This window comes from Tachypleus tridentatus, chromosome 8 (assembly GCF_004210375.1).
Source record: "Tachypleus tridentatus isolate NWPU-2018 chromosome 8, ASM421037v1, whole genome shotgun sequence".
Classification (NCBI taxonomy): domain Eukaryota; kingdom Metazoa; phylum Arthropoda; class Merostomata; order Xiphosura; family Limulidae; genus Tachypleus; species Tachypleus tridentatus.
In genome coordinates, this window is record NC_134832.1 from 35,283,634 (window position 1) to 35,308,838 (window position 25,205).

The 25,205-nt window shown below is 35.0% G+C and overlaps 1 long non-coding RNA gene across 1 annotated transcript; it reads right to left on the reverse strand.

Moving 5' to 3' along the window:
* Positions 1-281: 281 nt before the first annotated feature.
* On the reverse strand, positions 282-25,138 carry LOC143222165 (uncharacterized). Its single transcript, XR_013012044.1, has 4 exons — positions 23,993-25,138; positions 18,321-18,457; positions 2,295-2,528; positions 282-1,063 (listed from the first exon to the last, which is right to left on the reverse strand). It is a non-coding gene; the product is annotated as an uncharacterized LOC143222165 (long non-coding RNA).
* Between the last annotated feature and the right edge of the window lie 67 nt (positions 25,139-25,205).

Below are 25,205 nucleotides of genomic sequence, written 5' to 3' on the forward strand. Positions count from 1 at the left end.
TATGCGAATATCTAAATATATAACAAAAATTGTTCTTTTTACACATTACGATTAGTAAATTCTATTGGATGATTAACTTTAATATACTTATTAGTTTTACAGAAGAAAATTTGTTAGCAATCACATTTTCGACGTTTAACTTTAAACCAGTAAGAGCGAGTCGAACGTCGCAGTTTTAATTCCTTAAAATTCACAATCTTTATCTGATAAGGATATTAAAATATTTGTAAACCTTAAGCCGAATTTGGAAAGCTTCAGTTCAACCAAAAACATGTCCTCTCTAACAGACAGTATTAATTTACAGATTTTGGGGAATAATGTCTGATGATTTCTGTACAAAAATTTGCGTATTTGAAGTTGCCAAAATAATTAGAATATGAAGAATGTTACCCATTAGATAATCCTATTATTTAACTCTGTTTAAAACGGGGGTTAAAGGCAATGAAGAACTGGCAAGCGAAGCAAGGCAAGAACTCTTTTGTTATAAAATATTCAAAACTGTTAGGTGTTTATTGAGGTATTGTTTGTTTGTTTGTTTTTGAATTTCGTACAAAGCTATTCGAGGGCTATTTGTGCCAGCCGTCCCTAATTTAGTAGTGTAAGACTAGAGGGAAGGCAGCTAGTCATCACCACCCACCGCCAACTCTTGGGCTACTCTTTTACCAACTAATAGTGTGATTGACCGTACATTATAACGTCCCCCACGGCTGAAAGGGGAGCATGTTTGGCGCGATGGGGATGCGAACTCGCGACCCTCAGATTAAGAGTCGCACGCCTTAACATGCTTGGCAATGCCGGGCCTTATCGAGGTAGCTGTGATAAAACTACAATATTGTACGAAATGATACTAACTTTCATAATGTGAACTTTTATTTGCTGAATTTTGTTACTTACTTCATTATGACATTTTTACTAGCAGAACACATCTAGAGAGTATAGAATGATACATAATCTATATCAAAGCGTCATAACCAATATGATCGGACATCCTGGTTTTGTCGGGATGCTCCCGTTTTTTGGTATTTTGTCCCGGTGTTCTGAGAAACCCTCTGGAAAGTTCTATCTGTGCATGATGATAAATACAGGTCTTTGCAAATATTTTAGTTAGTAATACTCTAGTCAACCTTTAGATAAAATTACTTAAAAGAAAAAAAGTTAATATATATGGAAACACTGTAGACAGTTCAATAGGTTTAAAGTAAATTAAATAAAAGTTAAATTATTTCAACTTTGTAATAACCATTTTGAAATTAGGAACAATAGTTAAGCTGTTCCGCTTTTTTCGGTTTGTAAATCTGGTTAACATAGTTATAACACAAGGCTAAATTGAATTATGTTGATAGTGTTAACTTTTTTTTTTGCAATTTCAGTTCTCGACAAACTAATTTAAAACTGATTTTTAAGACAATGTGTTTGCCTTACCAGTATTAACTTCTACCTTATTGTGATAAATCTTAATTTTTATTATTTGCCCTTTCACAAAATTTCGAGGAAATAAAACATTAAAGGTTTGGTTTTTGGAATTTCGCACAAAGCTACTCGAGGGCTATCTGTGCTAGCCGTCCCTAATTTAGCAGTGTAAGACTAGAGGGAAGGCAGCTAGTCATCACCACCCACCGCCAACTCTTGGGCTACTGTTTTACCAACAAATAGTGGGATTGACCATCACATTATAACGCCCCCACGGCTGGGAGGGCGAGCATGTTTGGCGCGACCCTCGGATTACGAGTCGCATGCCTTACGCGCTTGGCCATACCAGGCCTAAAACATTAAAGATTGGGCAGTTTAAATGTCGATAATATAGTTCATAATAAAATAATTTAAAAAAAATAAGAGTTCAAAACGATACAATCGCAATAACTTAAAGTTTCAGCGGGAACTTAGTTTCACTAGTCATTTGGTTCACTAGTGAGTTGTTGGATTTGACCATCACTTTTATTACGCCTCCGCAGTTTGAAAGTGGAGAAAGATTTTGTTTTATGTGCCCCAAGTAGACATGAACCAGAGATTCTCGAAACCACAGTCTGGCCCTTCGATTTCACAACTTCAATTAGCCACATTTCAAAAACTGAGGTAAGATATCTTCTTTATATTTAAAGAGTGTTGAGTACATAAAGAGAGTTTCTAAAATTCTGTCGTTGAAAAATGGGATTACATTACGATTAACAGAGCATTTTAGTGTTGTATCATCAGTTCCACTTCTGTTTCGTTAGACACGTTATTTCACAAGTTTATAGTCTAATTTTGATTTTGTATACTTTTTTTTTGTTCTTACAGGTGTAAACATAACTTACCGCAACAGTCTTCTCTATTCAGAATAGAGACATTCCACCCAAGTTGAATACCCTGCAAATCTACTTGCCACCATGGAAAAATATCAGGAAAATATGTATGTTGAAACAAACAGGTGTCAACTAGATTGTCTGGTTGACCGTTAACTGCAACATCAGGATCCTAATTCTTTCCGGTGTCGTAGTGGTAGGTTAAACTTTGAACAGCTGGCTTACCTTGGGTATTATTATCGATTTCTGAAATACATCCAAAACAATTATTCTCAAATGTAAACTGGTTTTTATTTATACGAAACATTCATATAAATTTAGTAAAATTCCAAAAAGAGCAAAATAGATCTTAAATACAGAAAGCTGCAAGGAAAATGACCTGTAAAAACATGCAAATATTTTTCTTCGTACTTTCACGCAGGAAAATAATATAGCCGGCTCTTGCCTATGCGCTGTATTTTTACGAATACCATCTCTACTAACAGTAACTTTGACATAAAAAAAAAGAAACGACAGATTACAAGTTTTATCTGTCGCACAAGGTCATAAAAGTGTAGTGTTGTCCTAAACATGACTAACCTTCTCTTTCGGTTATATAACGAGCTACCTTCAAATCAGAAATATTATACAAAATGTTCTTGAATAGTAATTTTAGACTATTCGTTAATACTTTATAAGACTAGTAAACAAAACTGTGCTTAATATAGTTATTTAATCGTGATAATTTCCAAAATGTTAGCTTTAATTTTGACTTTAAATGTAGTTTAGTACGTTCAGCGTACAAATATATACTGGACTTTAACTAAAAAAAAAACCAGGGCGAACAGCTTCGATTTTTATTGTTTATATAGCATTATGAATCACCTAACATCATAAAGTAAATAAAATAATCCTTACTCTATTGCTGACTATTTAAAAATGAAGATATTTACAGTTCTTTCAATATGGCCCGGCATGGCCAAGCGTGTTAAGGCGTGCAACTCGTAATCTGAGGGTCGCGGGTTCGCATCCCCGTCGCGCCAAACAAGCTCGCACTTTCAGCCGTGGGGGTGTTATAATGCGACGGTCAATCCCACTATTCGTTGGTAAAAACAGTAGGCCAAGAGTTGGCGGTGGGTGGTGATGACTAGCTGCCTTCCCTCTAGTCTTACACTGCTACATTAGGGACGGCTAGCACAGATAGCCCTGGAGTAGCTTTGTGCGAAATTCAAAAACAAACAATCTTTCAACATACCTTTTCTGTCTGTAGCCTTGGCAATTGCTCTCTGCTAGTTTTATATATGTATACAGCGAGAGAAAGGATATTACTATAAAGCTCAATTAATACATATATATAACGTATATTCTACAAAATGAATAAAACAGGACAACATAGCTGTTGCTGAAATATGAAGACATCAAATGACGTTCGTACAACACACATTTAATTTTTCTCATAACAGGGGCGTAGCCAAGGAAGGGTTTGGGGGTTAACCCTCAATGGACCCAAACTTTTTAGACAAGTTCAATTGCCACGTGTGAAGTTTCATAAAGATCTGTGATTGCATGGCAGACAATTTCACACATAACGAATGGTCAAATGCAAATTTCTGATTGAACACTCTTTTAATACAGCAAGTTTTGTCAGAACTAAAGAAATAGAATTGAATGTCTATGAAAGGCTCAAACGCCTGTTCGTTCTTGCCAGGACATCTACAACACAGTTTGGTTCAACTTTAATACTACGGTGAATGTATAATGAGGCCATGCCATTCAACCGATCTTCAGTGGTGGTATTTCTCAAATACGTTTTGAGTCTTCTGAGAGTTGAAAACGAACGCTCCACTGAGCACGTTGACACAGGCAGCGTAGCAAATACTTTCAACAGTCTAGAAATGACATACAGCGAAAACTGTTCAATGCCTGAAATATCTGTTGTTTCATCACCTAATATTGAGAAACACTTTGCAGCATTAACCCTGTTGACCAAACCGTCAAGAACATGAGTATTACAGGCATTGATGATTTCATTTTAAATTTGAGAACTCAGATACGTAGCATTCCTCTTTGTACTCTTAAGGCTTGCTGAAAGCTTGACATCACCCTTTGCTCTGTTGCGCAAAATTGCTCGAAAATTCCCATCATTATTGATGGGCTCGTCATCAGTTTCATCAACAAACATTGGACTAGAATCATATTTTCCCTCAAAGCTAAACCCTGTCTCCCACACAGCAATACAGTATTAAAAATAGGCATTAAATATTGCCGTTTCTGTTCAATTTCTTGCTTGTAAGTTGCATCAAGCTGCAAGTGCACAGATGAACTTGTGTTTACGACCTGTAGAAAATTGTTAGTATTTTCTTTGCTGTCTTGGTGGTACTGTTTCAATTCATGTGCCTTGAAATCTTCAACAGCCTTCTTCCAGTTTGTGTATGGAAATTTCACTAGTTGTCCCAATTTCTGGCTTCGAATACCAGCACCATCAGGAGCAAAAATACAACAGTCCTTGCAGAAAGCACCCTTTGCATGTTGACTGTAGAGTAGCCATCTCTACTGTGAAAGCCAACGATGCTGAAAACGCAGCTTTCTTGGACCACACTGGGGGAAAATATAATCACTCCTTGGCTTCTAGGCAATCTCAAGGAAGCATTTTTTGGTTTCAGCGTTTATCTAAAAGAGACAGAAAGACGTAGTTCTAATTAAGTTATTTTGCACATAGGAAAGTTTGTTATGAGAGTACAATAACCTCGAAGAGAAAGGGTTAGAGCTGTACAACACAGAGCAGGCCTAACATCCTGTGGCAATGAATATTCAGTCCAAAACTCATTAGAGTGTTTGCATGATTTTAATACAAAATTAATATAATGACAAGTCGACTTACCTGTTTACTAATGTTGACATCATCAGAAATGTAATTTCCAATGTCCCACACTGGACTTGAGGTGGTAGTGGCAGCACTGGTAGAAGGCCACGGTGATGACTCTGACAATTCAGTTGACAATTCTGATTCAACCTGATTGGCTGCAGCAGATTGATCAGGTTCAGTCTCATGAATGGGTTTAAATAACCCATGCAGTGACTTTTGCTTTTACAGGCTTGACATAGTGAATGATTGTATCGCAACTTCTGTTTGTTCAAGAATTAACTTCACAAATAAACAGTGGGTGGCACCGTGGCAGACTGACAACACCATGGCACTAACCTAGTACCATTGGCGCAATTTATAGTAAATGATTCACTATAAATTCACTGTTTATTTGTGAAGTTAATTCTTGAAATCCAGGGAATCTGAACATACACTGTCCATGATATTTGAATACAGATTATAGACACTATACATATATGTTGCACTCTCCTGAGTGACTCTATGTTTTATATGTTGATGACAGGACTGTAGGCCTACTTTGCTGGGCCTGATAACTTTAAGTTATATGCTATATATGTAGGCCGATATATTTATTTATGATTAGAAAATAAGACAAACATCTCAGTGTGCCATTCTGAAATTTGCCAAAAAAGTGGTCTCAGAATGCATAATTCAGGCTTTTCTTTTGTGTTTTTATTAAAAAATTTCCGGGGGGCATCCACCTAGCGTGGCTTGTATCAAGCACTTAAACTAACTCCCCTCTCATGGCCATTTCTGGCTACGCCTCTGCCTCATAATATCTTTAAACTTGTATACTGTATGAAATTCAAAACTTTATCATTTTTACGAACTTTATTATAGACATAGATTTTATTTATAACGTTATTGATAATATTGGGTAATGAAATAACAAAGTTTTTATGTGCTTTAATATTCGATACTATGAGGATTTCTAGGCTACATCAACAAAGCTTTCATCGTTTCAATTTTGCCTTCATCTCTTGATCAGTAGACCTCGCCCATTATGGTTATTGTGGTACCAAAGCTTTTTATATTTTTCAAGATCACATACTTGGGTTTCATTGATAGTTTATTTATTTATGGAAAAGCTATCGAAGCTATCTTCTGATATTCCTGTTTGTGATCCACCGACCACTGTAAGGTAACAAGCCAACGGGACCTATCCTCAGCTGTTGCTCCACCTTTTATCAACAAATGTAGAACAGACCGTCACGTTGTAACGTTCCCATCGCTGAAAGGGCATATATGGACGGAGATTTTGATCTCGTTACCCACAGTTCGCAAAATTTTAGCACACTAACCACGTGGCCATGCCCTTCCTTAATTGATAGAAATGAATAAAAGATCGAAATTAGGGGAGTCATTTTAGTACAAAAAATGTAACACTACACGCACACATATACATAAACTGCTGACCCAAATCTTAAGGCCAACGAACATAAAGAAAAATATGCATTTTGCGTTGTTAGACTCAACCACTTATTTGAGTAGAGCTTCGAAAGATGACAATAAGAAAAGGGAAAATAATAATAAAAAACCTTTTTAACATTTAATAGGGAAAATGTGAACACTATGAAATTAGCTGAAATACTAGCTGGTCAAAGGTTTACGACTACACTGAAATACAGCATTAATCGGTAAACACGTAACGAAATTTAGTCATTTGTGTTCAAGCATTACTGTTGTCACCTCTCCCACTGACATCTTCTGTGTTACATTGGGTAAAAACATGGGAAAGACTAAAAAGTTGACATAGTTTGAATGTGGCAGAATTGTCGAGCTACAAAAGTAAGGTCTCTCTCAACGTGCTATCGCTGGTGAGATTGGGCGTAGTATAACTGCTGTTGCAAATTTCTTAAAAGACCCTGAGAGATACGGAACGAAAATTTCAAGTGGTCGGCCCAAGAAAATTTCGCCGGCGTTGAACAGGAGGATTCGATGGGTTGTCCGGCAAAACACCAGCCGATCGTTGAACCAAATTAAGATCCTTACGGATGCAGAATTCAGCTCAAAAACAATAAGACGATATCTACGAGAGAAAGGCTTTAAAAACCGTAAACGTCTTCAAAGGCCGCGCCTTCTTCCACACTACGAAACAGCTTGGTTAAACTTTGCTGAGAAGCACGAAATATGAGGTTTTGTTCTCTGATGAGAAAAAAGTTAACCTGGATGGTCCAGATGGCTTCCAACGTTATTGGCACGATAAGGATCTCCCACCGGAGACATTTTTTAAACGAAACAGTGCAGGAGGCTCCATCATGATCTGGAGTAGTTTCTCCTTCCATGGAACAATGGAGCTTTAGGTTATATAGGGCGTCAAACACCAGCTGGCTACATTGGCATGTTGGAGAGAGCATCCTTATTTACTGAAGGCTCTCGCTTGTGTGGAAATGACTGGATATTCAGCATGACAACGCTGCAATCCACAATGCCCGCAGGACAAAGGACTTTTTCATGGCGAATAACGTGATTCTTTTGGACCATCCAGCGTGTTCGCCCGAACTGAAACCCATTGAAAATGTTTGGGGGTGGATGGCAAGGGAAATCTATAGAAATGGACGTCAATTCCAAAGAGTGCATGATCTTCGTCTTCACCACTTGGAATAACATTCCAGCCAGCCTTCTGCAAATGCTTTTGTCGACCATGCTAAAGCGAATGTTTGCAGTTATTCACAAAGACAGCCGTGCAACTCATTACTGAGACCTCTTGTTAGGCATTTCCTACCCTGTTTACGACTTCTTTTTGGTATTGTCTTAAACTTTTGACCAGCTAGTATTTAGGCTAATTTCATAGTGTTCACATTTTCCCTATTAAATGCTAAAAAAGATTTTTATTTTTATCTTCCCTTTTCTTATTTTCATTTTCATCTTTCGCAAAAGCATATTTTTCCTACTCTTAAGATTTTGGCCAAGTGGTTGAGTCTATTTTGACAACTATGGCTTTCAGAGCAAAATGCATACTTAACTTGTATAGTGTTATTTTCCTATAGCAAGTGTTAGGTTACCTGATCCAAAATTATTGGATATTATTTGAAAATTAACAACATAATTCAAAAGAAAAATTAAAAGTATAAATGTATTGATTGCTCTTTTCTAACAGACTAGTGGGATTTGACATGCAGTCTTATAGCATATCTTAAAGACGTCTGGCAGTGTATATATAGAGAACAACATTTCGACCTTCTTAGGTCATCTTCAGGTTAACAAAGAGAGTTTGCAACTGACCTTTGCTAGGCGCATGTCTTAGGGACGAGAGTATAAACAGGTACGGGATTGTAGGGGCGTTGCGGTTGGATATTAAGTTATTAATTAGTATAATTTTGCGTTTGTTTATATTTGTTTCCCTACTTATTATCTATATTATTTAATAGATTGTTTAGGCAGAATATTCATGATGAAACTTTGTATAATGGACAGCAACTATATGTTGATTTCTTCGTTAGTTTTATCATTAGTTTTGTGTCTGTGTTTATTATACATGTACTAAGTCCCAAGGAATGTATAGTCCAGTATGAGTGATTTCTATTTTGCATTGTGTGTCGGTTATTTTGATCTTGAATTTGAAAAATGTTATTTGGTTAATTTTGTTGGGATGTGTGGAGTTAACGTAGTTGAAAAAACTAAGTGTGTGTTCTGTACATGTGAATCTAGCAATTGTATCGTCAACATATCTGTACCAACATAGTGAGGATGTAAAGCTGGATTAATCGCTTCAGATTCAATTTGTATCATAAAAATATTCGCCAGAACTGTTGACACGGAATTCCCCATACTTAGGCCATTTATTTGTAAATAGTTTTGGTCATTGAACATAATGTTAGTTCGGTAGTAGTGAATTCTATAAGAGTTGCTAATTAGTTGCTGGGGATGTGTATCAATGGGTTTTGGTCTTGGATATAAAATTCTAAAGCTATCTTACAGGCTTCAGTATTTGGGACTTCTCTGAAGAGGAATATTAGTGTTTCTGGGAAATAGATGTTTTCAGTTCTATCTGGAAAGATAGGTTCTTGTCATCACGAAATCACGAAATAAAAAGTATCATACAAGTTTATTTGTTTGTTTTGAATTCCGCGCAAAGCCACACGAAGGCTATCTTCGCTAGCCGCCCCTAAGTTAGCAGCGTAAAACGAGAGGGAAGAAAGCTAGTCATCACCACCAACCGCTAACTCTTTTACAATAGTAGGATTGACCGACACATTATAACGCCCTCACAGCTGAAAGGGCGAGCTTGTTTGGTGTGACGGAAATTCAGACCCTCGATCCTCAGATTACAAGTCGAGTGTCTTAACCACCTGGCCATCCGGGCCTAAAATTTTATGCCTTTTGTACTTTGCTGTATGCCATTTCTTAATCTTCTTTTACATAAGAAAACATTGAACTCGATGATACACTACATGCCTAAAAGTATGTGGACACCCGACTATCACAACCATATGTACTTGTTGAACATCTCATTCCAAAACCATGGGCATTAATACGGAGTTGGTCCCCCCTTTGCTGCTATAAGGGAAGGCGTTTCATTAGATTTTGGAACATTACTGCAAGGATTCGCTCCTATTCAGCCACAAAAGCATTAGTGAGGCACTGATTTCGGGCGAGAAGGCCTGGCTCACAGTTGGCGAATCACTTTATCCTAAAGGTGTTCGATGATGTTGAGGTCAGGGCTCTGTACAGGCAAGTCAAGTTTTTCCTCACCAACCTCGGTAAACTATGTCTTTATGGATCTGGCTTTGTGAACGGGGGCATTTTCATGCTGAAACAAAAAAAGGTCTTCCCTAAACTGTTGCCACAAAGTTGGAAGTACACAATTCTCTAGAACGTCATTGTATACTGTAGCCTTAAGACTTCGTTTCACTGGAACTAAAGAGCCTAGCCCAAACCATGAAAAACAGCCCCAGACCCTTATTCCTCCTTCACAAAACTTTACAGGTAGCATTCTCCTGACATCCGCCAAACCCAGATTTGTTCATCAGAGTGCTGAAGCGTGATTCATCGCTCCAGAAATTGCCCATCATGATCTTAGGCTTGTGTGCGGCTGCTCGACCATGGATTCATGAAGCTCCTGACGAACAGTTCTTGTGCTGACATTGCTTCCAGATGCAGTTTGGAACTCGGTAGTGAGTGTTGAAACTGTGGACAGACAATGTTTACGCGCTTCAGCATTCGGCGGTCCCGTTCTGTGAGCTTGTGTGGCCTACCGCCTCATATCTGAACTGTTGCTCCTCCACTTCACAATAACAACACTTATAGTTGACCAGGGTAGCTCTAGCGTGGTCAAAGTTTGATGAATTGACTTGTTGAAAAGTTGACATCCTACGACAGTGCCACGTTCAAAGTCACTGAACTCTTCAGTAAGACCCAGTCTACTGCCAATGTTTGTCTATGGAGATTGCATGACTTTATGCTTGATTTAATGCACCTGTTAGCAATGGATTTGGTTGAAATACCCGAACCCACTAATTATATGGGGTGTTCGTATGCTTTTAGCCATGTAGGGTATCTCTTAAATATTGGTTTGTAGTTTATTACGATTGCGAATACCTTAACCTTGGTAACACACACACGCGCAAACACAAATCGCGTTTATTTACGTTTTGCCCCAGGAACTGAATACATACAACTAAGAGTAACATCTGCTCTATTCACATGTTCGGAGAATGTGTATTACTGAATTAAATCTGAATTGTTTATACTTATTTAATTTAAAGATGAGAATGGACACTAATTTGAATAAAATGAAAACAAAACTCTTTATTATACGCACATACAAAATACAACGTATGGTACATGTACACAGAAACAACAACATTTCTCTTTTTAAAGAACCTAAATAAGATCGGGAAAATTAACTAATATCTACATAGCAAATAGTGACAAATTTACCATAAACCATATGTTACCCATGTCACTGTCTAAATAAAAATAGGAAGTAGACATATTACAGGTGTTCCCAAACGTCTCTGTGACTGATGCACTGGAAAAAACCATTTGAACAAATATTGGAAGTTGTTCAGTGACAACGTTTATGGAAATGTATACAAAAACAAAAATGAGACAAATCTTGAAAGTGTCAAAATATGCTACATGTGCATACGTCAAGCACGAGTAAATGGGAACATATGTTTAAAGTTTGGTGAAAATGAAATATTAATCTTTATAACCTAATTGAAAAGAAATATCTGAGAAGTCTGGCATGCTACACCCAAACTGTGCTCTATTCTATTCTACATTTATATTGTATATATATGTAAGTACAAGGCTGGGTTTGAGTATTATAGATGGAAAGGCCCCTTGATTTTAGAAGCGATGCCACTTAACACGCTCCACACTTTGAGCCGTGGGATAATTGTAAGAATGACAATCAATCAAAAAAGCTCTTGAGGCGGAAGATACAACTGAATGCTAGCCTTTCACCTGGTCAGTATTTCAAAATTAAGGAAGTCTGTATTTGAGTCTTGAAATTTTTGGACTATACTTTTAACCCAAACGTTAATAAAGTACTGGGCCAGCATGGCTAGGTGGTTAAGGCACTCGACTCGTAATCCGAGAGTCGCGAGTTAGAATTCACGTTACACCAAACATGCTCGCTCTTTCAGCCGTGGGGACTTTATAATGGAACGGTATATCACACTATTCCTTGGTATAAGAAAAGTTCAAGAGTTGGCGGTAGGTGGTGATGAGCTGCTGCCTTCCCTCTAGTCTTACACTGCTAAATTAGGGACGACTAGCACAGATAACCCTCGTGTAGCTTTGCACAAAATTCCAAATAAACCAAACCATAAAGTACCGTTGAGATTGAAATGCGCAGTTTCAGTAACTGCCCTTTTTTATAAGTATTATTCTTCTTAAAGGTAAAACTTTGCATTTTATTATTTTGATTCGTTACCCTAACAAAGGAAATGTGAACGACAGGGGAAAGAAAAGTATTCTCATTTTAGCTCTCTGTTTCTTACCCACGTGTAATTTTCATATATTCTATTTTTTAATGTTTTATAACATTGTGGAATTTCAATCAAACATAGTTTACTTTCTTTGAAATTTTGCAAAAACTAAAAAAATTGGCGACTACAAAATCATGGATTGATATACTAGAAGAGGGAGCTCTTTGATTGCTCTTTTCTAACCTACTAGTGGGATTTGACATGTAGTCTTATAGTATATCCTAAAGACGGCTGTTATAGGTATTAAAACTTTAATCAAAATAAAGTGCATAACAACGTTTCGACCTTCCAAGGTCATCCTCAGGTTAACAAAGAGTTTGCAACTGACTGTTGCTGAGCGCATGTCTTAGGGACAAGAGTGTGAATGGGTACGAGATTATAGGGGTTATTGCAGTTATATATTAGGTTATTAATTAATATAGGCATATGGGTATTACTTCATATAGATTTAATTTTGGTTTGACCTATTGTACAAATAAGGCTTCTTTAATTTTGCGTGTGTTTGTATTTGTTTCCCTATTCACTGTGTTTTCTATGGTTACGTTGTGCTTATTTGATTTTCAGTGTTCAAAAATGTGAGAAGGTGCTGATTGTATTCTTGAAATGAGGTTTTCATTTTTCTGCTTGTTTTTCCGATATAGAATTCATGACAGCTGTTATATTGTATTTGTAAATAATGTTGGTATTATATTTGTAAGTGTAATTTTTACAGAGGATGGGTTTTAGTTTTGTACCTGATTTTTGAATTAATTTATGTTTACTGAAATGTTATGATTGTTATAAGTGTTTTCCAGATGCTAGTTTTTTATCGCTAATGTCGGGAATGTATGGTATGCAACACTCTAAGGTTTTACAGTTTGTTGTTTCATTAAATTTATTATTCGTTGTTGACTGTATTGTTGGTTTAGGTGTGTGTGTGTGTGTGTAATTCTTTCAGCGGTCATTGAGAGATTGGTTGATATTGATGATGAGTTGTATTTTAGTTGGTTGATTTCATCATTAATTTAATCGGTTGAGCGTAATTTTGGAGCTGTGTTTATTTTGTTTTTTAATATTAATATGGTTGAGTTTTGGTTTTGTTTCATGTGCCGAGTCCCACGGAATGTATAGTCCAGTATGGGTGACTTGTTTTGCATTGTGTATCGGTTCATTTGATCTTGAGGTTAAGAAACGTTATTTGGTTAGTTTTCTCGTGTTCAAAGGTGAGTTAAATGTTGGGATGTATGGAGTTAACGTGGTTAAAAACAGCTAAGTGTGTGTTCTGTAGATGTAAATCCAGCAATTATGTCGTCTACATATCTGTGCCATTATAGTGGGGGACGTAACGCTGAATTGATCGCTTGAGATCCTGTGTCATGAAAATGTTGGCTGGAATTGATGACACTGAGTTGTCTATACTTAAACTATTTATTAGTTAGTTAAAATTAGTTTTGATGATAGTGAATTTTAAAAATGTTGCTAATTGGTTGTTTGGATGTATATTAAAAGGTTTGGGTCTTGAATATAAAATTCTAAAGTTATCTTACGGGTTTCAGTAGTTGGAACTTCCGTGAAAAGGGAGATGTTACAATACAGAACCAAACAATGTGCAGTTGAGTCATGTTATTAAGTAACATACGTGTAACCTAATATTGTTATTAATCTATATACTGAAAACGTGAAATGTATAGACAATAAAAGTGGAAAATATTTGTTGATTTTTAAAATTAGAGTCTTCTTGATTAAAAAGGTTTGTTTCTTACTGAAAACGTTGGTGATATAACATAACTCAGAAACCATTCAAGTTTAAAATTGAATCAATATTTTTTTCTTTCATGATAAATTGTATGCCCTTTTCTGTAGGTTGGGTGATCACACAGTACGTCTTTATTTTAGGGTTATAATATCTTATCTAACCCATGGCAATAATTTAGGTTTAAGATCTTTCGAATCTCAAAGAAAATTTGGGCTTGAAATACAACTCAAAAGGGTAAGAAAATTTACTTTATATTCACACTGACTTATTATACCAATATTTTCTATTCTTACAAGGTTTCACGATACCCCCACCTCCCTCACAGCACCATTACACCCCAGTGTAGATTATATAAAGATTCGATATGCTTAACTGAATGTGGTAGGTTTACGGATTTACATCGCTAAAACCAAGGGGTCAAATCCCCGTGGTAGACACAGCAAACCCAAACGAACTTGGCAGTGGTTTAGTTTAGAGAGAGAAATGTCAGAAGAATTTTCTCCGCAACAGGGGTGGTTAGGAACGTTGTGGTTCCTCTTCGTCCCATCACATGAAAGATTATTTAATTTTACTTAGAAATTTACCTGTATTTTACTTTGACTTGTTTAAGGTGATAAAGTGCGGTGGGGCATTATAAAAATGACGGGTGAGAAAAGAGGGGTCGAGACAAAGGCGATATAAGAGAAGTACGCCAGGCCAGAGCCCGAAGTCCAAAAAGCCGAGGAAATATTAAGTTAAAACGGCCCGATTCAGAACTGGGTAAAAATATTGCCTTGACTGGGATCTAAAGATTCATTGCCTGAGATTTGGATGTGGGGGGAAACGGAAGTGCCCCGAGAAAACCCACTTTCACATGACAGGCGCTGAAAGTTTTACCTGTTTTGTGCCCGGATCTTAAAGGAGATACATGTAAATTTAAACATATATTCATTTGATCCGTGGTTATGTATTTTGTTGAGTGATTTGTAATTGTTGAAATATGTTATAGTGAAATGCATTTTGTAGGTGCACTTACTAATTTACATAATGATGCAGTTAGTTTGTTTCTATGTTCTGATTTTAAGTAATATTTGTATGATATTTCTGTGAGCCTGTTTCTAATGATGGATAGGTTACTGATTTTGTGTATGCAGTTAACAGGTGTGTATGATAGCAGTCGGTTTGCTGCTCTTAATATTTATTTTGTTGTATTTGGATCTTCTGTAGTGTATTGTTAGACATTATATGTGACTTGACTTCCATATTCTATTAAAGGACAGATATTATATATTTGGTTAATGGTTTCTGGTGAGCAGATTGAGTGTTTGCTAGATATGGTCATTAAATGTAAAATGCGTTTTTTGATGGATAAATGTATGTTGTTATTTTTTTTTCATGTTAATCTGGAGTCGAAAGTGATGCCAAAGAATGTGATGTGCTTGCTCATGATGATAGGTGTATTGCCGAGTGAGATGTTTACTTTTTCTAGCGTTTATCTGTGCCTTTTTAATTTCCTATAAAGTGATTGCTTGCGTTTTTGTTGGATTTAAAACCACTCTCCACTTGTTACTCCAGCTCTTGACAGTATTTAGTGTCTCCTCCTGAACGCGAGACATGGCCATTAGTGGGTTTCTAGAAATACTCCAGATAGCAATGTTGTCTACGTATTGTGAATTGTAAGTGTACGTTAAACTGGGAAAGGGTATATCACTGACAAAAATAATGTAAAGAAGTGGCGACAGGACGGATCCTTGGAGCACTTCTGCAGTTATATTGAAAGATTTTGATAAAGTTTTATTGACTCTTACTTGAGTTGTTCTATCTGTTAGGAAGTTCGATATCCATCTGATAATAGTTTAATTTATACTTGCTTCATGTAGTTTAATTTATACTTGCTGGCGTTATGCCAGACACGGTCAAATGCTTTTTAACATCTAAAAATACGCCTATGATTACCTGATTGTTATTAAATGCTTTGTAAACTGATTCAGTGAGTAGTGTGAGGTGATCTATTGTTTGTCTGTTTTTCCTAGGAGCATTTTGAGATTCGGGTAGGATGTTATTTATTTCACAGAAATGAAGAAGACGATTTGAAATGATTTTCTCCATCAGTTTGTCAAGACAACTTAACAGACTGACGGGACGGAAGTTATCAGGATTTGTTCTGCTTTTAGTGAGATATTCACGATATTTATTACAACATCTCATACATATCATGAATAACAGTTTATTAGACACAGCAGATATTGCAATGTGGCTTTGATTTGAAATAAACAAAACAAACTGAACTGAACAACAACGAAAGAAAAATATATGAAAGCAAATGCCAAAAGTATTAGAAACTATAAAGAACATAAGCTGAGTATTTAAAAATATATATATCTGGATTAACAAAAAGCAATTATTTAGAAAACAAACATATTGTTACTGGTCAAAAAGGTCAATAAGCACAAAATTACAAATGTTAATGTTTACAGGCACACACACAGATAAAATAAATGAAAACCCAAAACCTTCGATAAAGATTTGATTTAATTATTGTATAAATACTCAGTTGGTACCAAGTGTGATTTTATGAATTTCATGGATAATTTTTATTACGAAATGCTATTTTCCAATGCTTTTTAGCTTCTGTTATTACATGGAACACCGTATGATACCACTTTTATTTTATTGTAATACTAGTTATAGCAACAAATATTTATTTCAAAAAGTATTTTGTTTTATTCAATTATTCATAAATAGGTTATTTTTACCGCATTGAATAAATTTTAAACTTGATAACTTCATGAGCTTCTTTGAGAGTAAACAATAACCTTTAAGACCTGAAAAAGGGAAATGATATTTTTCCCAATCTGTATGTTCCATATTAAGTTTCGGTTTCATGCATTTTTATTATAAAATTTTTACTTGTAAGAATATATATATTTTAAGCCCAAATCTGCACATTGAATCAACTATGCTCTAGCAACAGTGAATTTTAGCATTCAAATCTCCAAATTTACTGTCGGTCCAGTAGTAAAGAAGTTAATCTAATTCGTTACATGTCAAATAATCATGTGGTATAATTTCGAATAGTAACTGGTAAAATGTTTCATCTAAAACATCGCGTCTCTTTTTTTAAGCTGTCTAATCTTTTATAACTGCGGCACAGCGGCTTATGGAACGGCTCGGAGTAGTTGTTTTTTGCAAGTGCAAACTTTTAGCTCATAGCTCAGTTATCTCTTCACCGATTTGAGATATAATTACAGTTTTGGACTCAAGAGTTCAGTCTCTTTCGATTGACTTATTAATTTACTCTTATCCTTCCTTAAAGAATTTAATTTGAGAATGAGCTGCTAGAGATCCTGATGAATAATAAAATTGAATCGGGCATAAACGCACAAAAATATAGTTAATAAAGAGGGAAGAAAAGTATAATTTACTTTAATCCTGCCTAAGAGAATTTCAAGTGCTATTGCTATTGAGGATTTCCCCTTGTTTTATTATAACACACCATTTCAACTGTAAAACCTATTAGTTTGATTAAAAATAAATTTAACGAGATTAGTTTGTTATGCAACTCATGCTCCATGATATCATCGGTTTCATGCCAAATATCTTAAGATTAGAGCGTATTATTTACCGGAATAGACTTGTTATTACAGTTTATAAAAACAAGCTTTCAAGTTTAAAGCATAATTTATTGCCGAATATTATGGCTTTTTAAATGTTTAATTTTTGTTATAAGGAGTATTTATATTGGTCTTTGATCATATTATAGGAGAATATATACACAATCATTTCGAAGTCTATTCCGGTAAATAATACGCTCTAATCTTAAGATATTTGGCATGAAACCGATGATATCATGGATATATTGGTCTTTGATCATATTATAGGAGAATATATACACAATCATTTCGAAGGTGTACCTAGGAAACGAAGAAGATACTGAGGTTATTAATTCTGTTTGGTACGTGAGTGGAATAAAATGTAATTTAAAGCTGCTACAAGCTCAATGCCATGCATATTGAATGTAGCAGTATAACTTTGTGTGATGGTGGATAAAGTTCTCTCAATCTCTCATACATTTTACCGTAATTATGCCATTTAATTTTTTTAAGTTTAATTAACCATATGCAAAATAGAAAGTTATTTCTGTATACTAGGGGAAGAAGCTACAGTCCCTGCTATTTCAAACAACTATAGATGTAGTGTATAAAGTAAGTTTCGATATTTTCTCGTGAATTTATTCTCTAAAATATGTTATGCACATTTTTGTGTGTGATTTAAACATACGTGTTGCTTATAATGTTAAGAAATCATGACGTGGCACTACCACCTTAAGCACAATTGACTTATTCCAAATTGCTTCATATTCAGTTGTCTTTTCACCTTTGGCAACTAAATGAGCTTTTCTATAATATAATAAATATACGTACAGAAAATTTTAAAACTGTATCCGCGCCCTGCAATAAGTTAAACTAATAAAGCTAAAAGACTTTAGGTGTATTCGACCACAAGATGCTACTTACTGGGTATAAGTGATAGTCAGTTAAGCCACCAATGGTTCGCCGACTGGACAACGATAAGTCTTTGGATTTACAATGCTATAATCAGTGGTTCCTATTCCCTCGGTAGTGGACACAACAGGTATTCCGATGTAACTATGCTATAAAGAAACATACACACCACTGTTGTTTTATATTAATTATTGCATGTGTATAGAAGAAATAGGTTGACAAAATATTTTATTATAAGAGTATGTTACAATAACTATACAAATAAGCTTTAGAGATTTGATTCGAAAGTTATCCATGAGCAAGAAAAACGTACTGATGTATTTTTGTGGTTCGGATTTATTAATTAAATTGAAATTCAATGTACCTGCTTTTTGAATGTTTTATAATCAGTTGTTTTTGAAAGTAATTATTATGTGTTTTTTTTCCTGTGCTCTTATGTATAAGAAATATAAATTGGATCAATTGAAAATGAAGGATATTATTGATACCAAGCTATGTTAATTTGAATCAAAGGTGTATAGCTTTTGTATCAAATTGAGAATAAAAAACAATGTTTACAACATTTTTACATTATACGGTGGCGCCATTTACAAAACTGATTTCCAAAAATTTACTTCCGTGGAACCAGGACCTGAATCTATATTCAAAATTATTTTGTTTTTTGCAACTTCTAATTATTCTTTATATTTCGTTCATTTTTTTAACTTTATTTCTTTAAGTATTTGTTCCCTTTCACAGTCAATAACATATAAAGACATCGTCATGTGCTCCATCAAAGTCGAATCACTAACTTATCTACGGTATTTTTATGTTCTTTAATCCTAAATTTCAAATTTGTGCTTCTCTTAAATCACAGCCTTAAGCGATTTTATACATTCCACATATATCCTTTACTTCCATTTTATCTCTAACACCATTAATGATATTTATTAACTTTAATCGAAAAGTAAAGGTTATTTGAAGCCAGACATGACCAGGTGGTTAGGGCGCCCGACTCTTAATCTGAGGGTCGCGGGTTTGAATCCCCGTCACACCAAACATGCTCATCCTTTCAGCCATGGGGGCGTTATGAAATTACGGAACATCCCACTATTCGTTAGCAAAAGAGTAGCACAAGAGTTGGCGGTGGGTGGTGATGACCAGCTGTTTTTCCTCTAGTCTTACATTGCTAAATCAGGGATAGCTAGCGCTGATAGCCCTCGTTTAGCTTTGCGCGAAATTCAAAAGAAACAAAAGGTTATTTAACAACTCGTATTTTTTATAAACACATTACCTACTTTTGTTGACAATGATGGAATGTATGACAAATATATTCTTTCTTTATTTTCCTGTAATTTGGTGTATTCAGAAAATTGTAAGTTATTACAATATCTTTTATAGATCCTATCTATAATATCAGGTTGTTTACTTAGCATTCTGTTTGATATCATAGAGGCCCGTCCATGGCGATAATTTCTTCTACACGTCATCTTTTCCATTTCTTTCCATGTGATAGTTCTTTCGCTGATCTTTCTCAATACATTTTTCTTTTCACATGAGCTTTGTTTGTTCTCTTTTTATACTTCCATCTTCAACTTTTCAGTTCATTAGTTGATTCGAAATTAGTTCGTTATCCGTTTTTATGATTTGACACATTCACCCCAGTCTTCTGTGTCTGACCAAATCGATGTTTGTTACTTTATTTCTCCATGGTAATTTCAACATTCGTGCAAGCTGTTCATATGCAATGCATTTTTTTTCCCATCTTCTCGTATACAGAAAGCCACCCTTGCTTTTTAAATAAAAAAAATCAAACAATCCTCTTTTTCAACTTCTAAAATGAGGCGTGTTGTTGGTCTGATCTAATTAAGAAGTTTATGGAAATTAATTAACTTCCTTAACTTTTTAACCTCAGACTTACCCAGGGTGATTAATGTTAGTCATAAGACTATAATTCCCAATGCAAACTAAGAGAAATCATAACTTCAAGAATCGTCTGCCCAGCTTCACACAATACATGTAACTTTACAGTTGCTTTTACTACGGGAAGACAAACGATCCCACCCTAGGTAAAGAATCTAGAAGAATAGACAGCTAAAGACGAAGGAACTAAACGACCTTCTTGACCTAAATGTTGTGAAAAAGCTACACATAATAGGGTAAATAACAAATTTGGAAACATTCGTTTCCATGAAGTTATTCTTACATATCACATTAGTACCAAGCAGTATGAAAACACGTCAGAAATATTGTTCTACATTGAGAATGAAAGACAATGTTGATACCAGGGTTTATTGATTAATGCTAGAATTGTTCTTAGGTACAACTGAGAAAGATAATGGGCACAAGCAGTAGCTGCATTCACATAAGTGGAATACAGTGAATACTGACTTTGCTGAACATCCAGAAAGTATATTTGCATGGCAAGGGAAAAAAATTAAAGCATGTTTTATGGTTCATATTTTGCCGTTGTCCGATATTTTTTTTATATAAATTATGAATGTATTTACTCGTATTATAACTCCTTTATTTATTTCGTCTTTTAATGCTACTTCAAGTTCCTAATGTTAACAAATATTGGATTTCAGATTTTTTCTGTTTTGTGACAATAATGTACACAAATTTTTGAATATGTAATATCTTCTGACGTTCATCCCTTTTAACTTGCTTGTTATGCATTTGATTAAGCTCGTTATATAAAGTTACAAGCAAAAGTACCCATCCCAAACAAGAAATGATTATCTATCTCTAAAACCATTCTACGTTCTTCAACGACGGGCAGCTATTTAACCATGTGGTGAGGCTTCAGTGAAATCCATGGATTAATTTCACTAAAAATACTTTTAACTGTGCAAACATAAACGTTGTTTGTGTTTTATATATTGATTTTGAAATTTATATAATATATTATTTTATGCTTTGTTGGAAAAGTGTGTGTGTTTTCTTATAACGTAGCCACATGAGACTATCTGCGGAGTCACCAAAGGGAATCGAACTCTTGATTTCAGCGTTGCAACTCCGTAGACTTACAGCTGTACTAGCGGGGGATTTGAAAAATTCTTTCAGCGAGAATATCGTTTAATTGGACAGTGAATAATTTCAAGCTACTTTAAAATATCTACTTTAACTATCATATAAAAGTTGATGAATATCGGTTCTACAGTTTTCTTTTAACATATATTTGCGATCTTTTAATGTTGAATAAAAGACAAGAAAATGAAAGAGAATTAAGTGACGAACGTTACTGACACAAATGAATAAATGTTTAAACACTGTAACAAATAAGAAGTAATATTTAAACATCGAAGTCGTTGTACTAAAACTTATAATGAGCTTAAACAAGCCTATAGTTCAAACTCATACAGAGATTTGTGGTTTCAAATGAAACTAAGTAATGATTGGCTAAAATATTAAAATGCATTAAGTATCTTGATGCTAATAGGTATGTAGATGAGTAGAAGAAACGGAGGAAGTTTATTTCTATCTAATATTAGATATATATATACATATATATATGTATATGCCTTCAAAACATACACACAAAGCCACATTGTTTGTAATTGTTTATTGTATTAGTGAAATGCACGTTTCGGTGAATGGGGGCAGTTAACACTGTCATGCAAGATTTTGTAAGAGAATGACAAGTATTTATATAGGATTCCTAACAAAAAACTAGGTTTTATATGTAATAGCTGTACAAAATTGCCCAGTATAATGGTGTGTTAATCAGAAATTGATCTTTTGTTGTTGTTGTTGTTCAAGTTAATAAATATTTAATTGTCTAGTTAATAGTTCATAGAGAGCCAAGATAGTTCAGATTTGTGCGTCACTCAACAAGAACGTGTGTGTACTCAGCCTTGATACGGTTGTTTGGATGGTTCCTGTCTCGGTTGCAAAACAATTGGGTTCTTTCTAAACGGCGATATATCGGGACAAAGCTCATGGACTTCAGGACAATTCAAGAGTTTCATTCAACTCACGAACATATGAGACACAAAAAGTTAGAAAATTTTAAATAGCTTTCGTATTAAGTTTAGAACTAAACTTGTGAAAAGATAAATAAGGATGAATAAAACGAAAAACAAATGGCAGTGAACACGGTACGAGCAATGTACTGATAGCAAAAAGTCAATCATGAACAACTACAAATTAATATGACAACAAACGACATCATCAGAAAAGGAGAAACTTCTGTATAGGTTGGATGAGTGTTTGAGGTCATTACCTGTAGGTAGTAGGATTTTTTACAAATAATATGCAAAATACTAAATATACCATGACGAGTCAGTATCTGATGGTACCTACACTGGTCCATTATTACATCTATTTGTAAAAATCTCTTGTCGCCTCGGCAGAAAAACACAAACCATAACACTGTCTTTCCTCTGCTCCACTTAAGGTTTTACGCCTCGTGGACCTGGACCGTTGATAAAATATTCAGTTCCAGACCAGATAGAAGACTGAATATTTCTGTTTATCAGTTGTAAAAGGCTTGTATATAAATCATTATTTGTAATAATCGTTAATATAAATTGTATTTTTTGTATACTAAAATATATTTATATTAAGAAAGAAATTGTATGAATCATTCGGCGAATATCATAAATTTCAAACATAATGACATTTAATTAACTTCTAAATTAAAGCTAAGATTTCCGCTTATTTGAAATAGTAATACGTAATAGTAATAGGTAACATAATAAATTGAGGAACCTCGTCCGAGATCTTAATCGGACAAAATTCGATATAAATCAAAATTCAAATCTTAATTCAATTCATATTTATCAGTGCCAACAAGATTTGATCACATCTGATTATCAAGGTTTCTTGAACAACTAGAAACATAACAAAACATGAGAAAAAAAATGAAATCAAAGCGTATTATTAAAATACTGGTCGATGAAGATTTGTTGTCTGAGGAAATATTAGAGGAATACTCTAGCGTTTCTACTAGCCAATCAGAGTTGAATGATAAAAATAAGTTACAAATCCAATTAAAACTCAACAAACCAAGTTCAAACAAGCTCGTATTGAAGCTAAAAGAGAAAATAAACGTCTCGAAGCCGAACAAGCCCGCATCGAAACTCAGAAAGAGCAAGCCTATATCGAAGCTGTAGAGGTTTGTTTTGAACTTCGCGCAAAGTAACTCAAAGGCTATCTTTGAAACCAATCAATATATTAAAGTAGCACAATGTAATGAAAGTGAAGTTGATAAATATTTCCAACATTTTGAGAAAGTTGCCCAAACCATGTAATGACCCACTAAAAATGGTCATTATTGTTAAAGTCTTCTAACTGGTAAAGCACAAGAGGCTTATGCTGCTCTCTCTCTCTCTAGAAGACTGTACGAATTATGATAAAATTAAAGGAGTTATTCTTAAAGCATACGAGTTTGTACCGGAGACTTAACGCAAATAAGTTTGAGATTATCGCAAGCAAGATAGTCAAATTTCTATGGAATTCGCTACTCCCGAAAGAGGTTTATTTTGATCGATGGTGTAATTCTACGTATACTGGCAACAGTTTTGACAAATTAAGACAATTACGTCTAATTGAGGAATTTAAACGCTGTACAAGTGATGACTTGGATGAAAGAAAGTTGAAACACTACAGGTAACAGCTGCTCTTTCTAATGATTACACTTTAACATATAAAACCACTTTTCATAAAAACAGAATTCCTACTACCTTAGAAAAAAAATTTACCTGTTCAATCCACCAAAGTTGAGGATTCATTTAAAAAATCCAGCTTCTCTGGTTCGAAATCATATCACAGACGAAATGAAACTATCAAAGTAATCAAGGCCTGTCTGCTATTTCTGCCAAACATGGTTATGTCCGATTGTTGGCGTTTGCAAGAGGAGGCAAAACCCAGTGAATCCGTGTCCACATATGGATGTAATTTTACCAGATCCCCAGATGTTGTTGTGGCCACTGATAAAACAGGCTAATGTAGTTTGAGAGGAATTTAGACCTTATATCTGTTGGTTCTGTGTTTTTGACAAATGACACGGCTAATCTCATACTCGTACGTATTTTACGTGATACTGGGGCGACTCGCTCATTGTTGTTAGAAGGTATACCAGTTTTAGGTTCGAGTTCCACCACTGATGAATCTGTTGTTGATCAGGGCATTGAGGGTGGGGTTGTTAATGTTCCTCTTCATAACATTTATTTAACATCAGACCTAGTTTCGAGACCAGTTGTGGTTAGAGTAAGACCAGTTCTACTAATTAAGTAGTATCGTTATTGTTGGGAGAGGATTTGGCTTGAAGATTTGCTGCCGAACCAAAGATGGTTGGTGAGTCAACCACCGTTTCATTTAAGGATGGTGTTATTGAGAAAAATCCAGACGTGTTTCCCTTGTGTGCTGCGACTCGAGCTCAGGCGAAGAAATTAAACGAAAAACAAATTATAGACACTTGTTCAAAGGATGATATTATAGATTTGTCTCAGAATTTTTGGATGCCACAGAGATCTTGTGAATAATTGTCGTACTGAAAATTCATTGCTGAGTGACGTTAGTTCACTTGAAGTTCAGTTTGCTAGAAGTAAACTGATCACAATTCATTAAAGGTTTGGAGCCAAATGAAGAATGAAAGCAGAAGGCTGTAAAATTGGAGCTTAACATTACAAGAGTACGATTTAAAGATAATCCATATCAAAGAGGTTAGTAACATTTGTGGTGATGCACATTCACGTGTTATGTAATTTAAATTCATCAGATCACTTTTGATTGTGTTGTTACCGTCACGATTTTTTTAAGTTGTATAATTCTTTGACAAGATATTTATTCCATACATTGTTATCAATGTATGTATATACATAAACTAGCATTCCCGTGAAATGAAGTGTATCAACATAAAAGTAATCCATCATTGTGAATCAGCGATATAATATTCAGTTTCAGACCAGATAG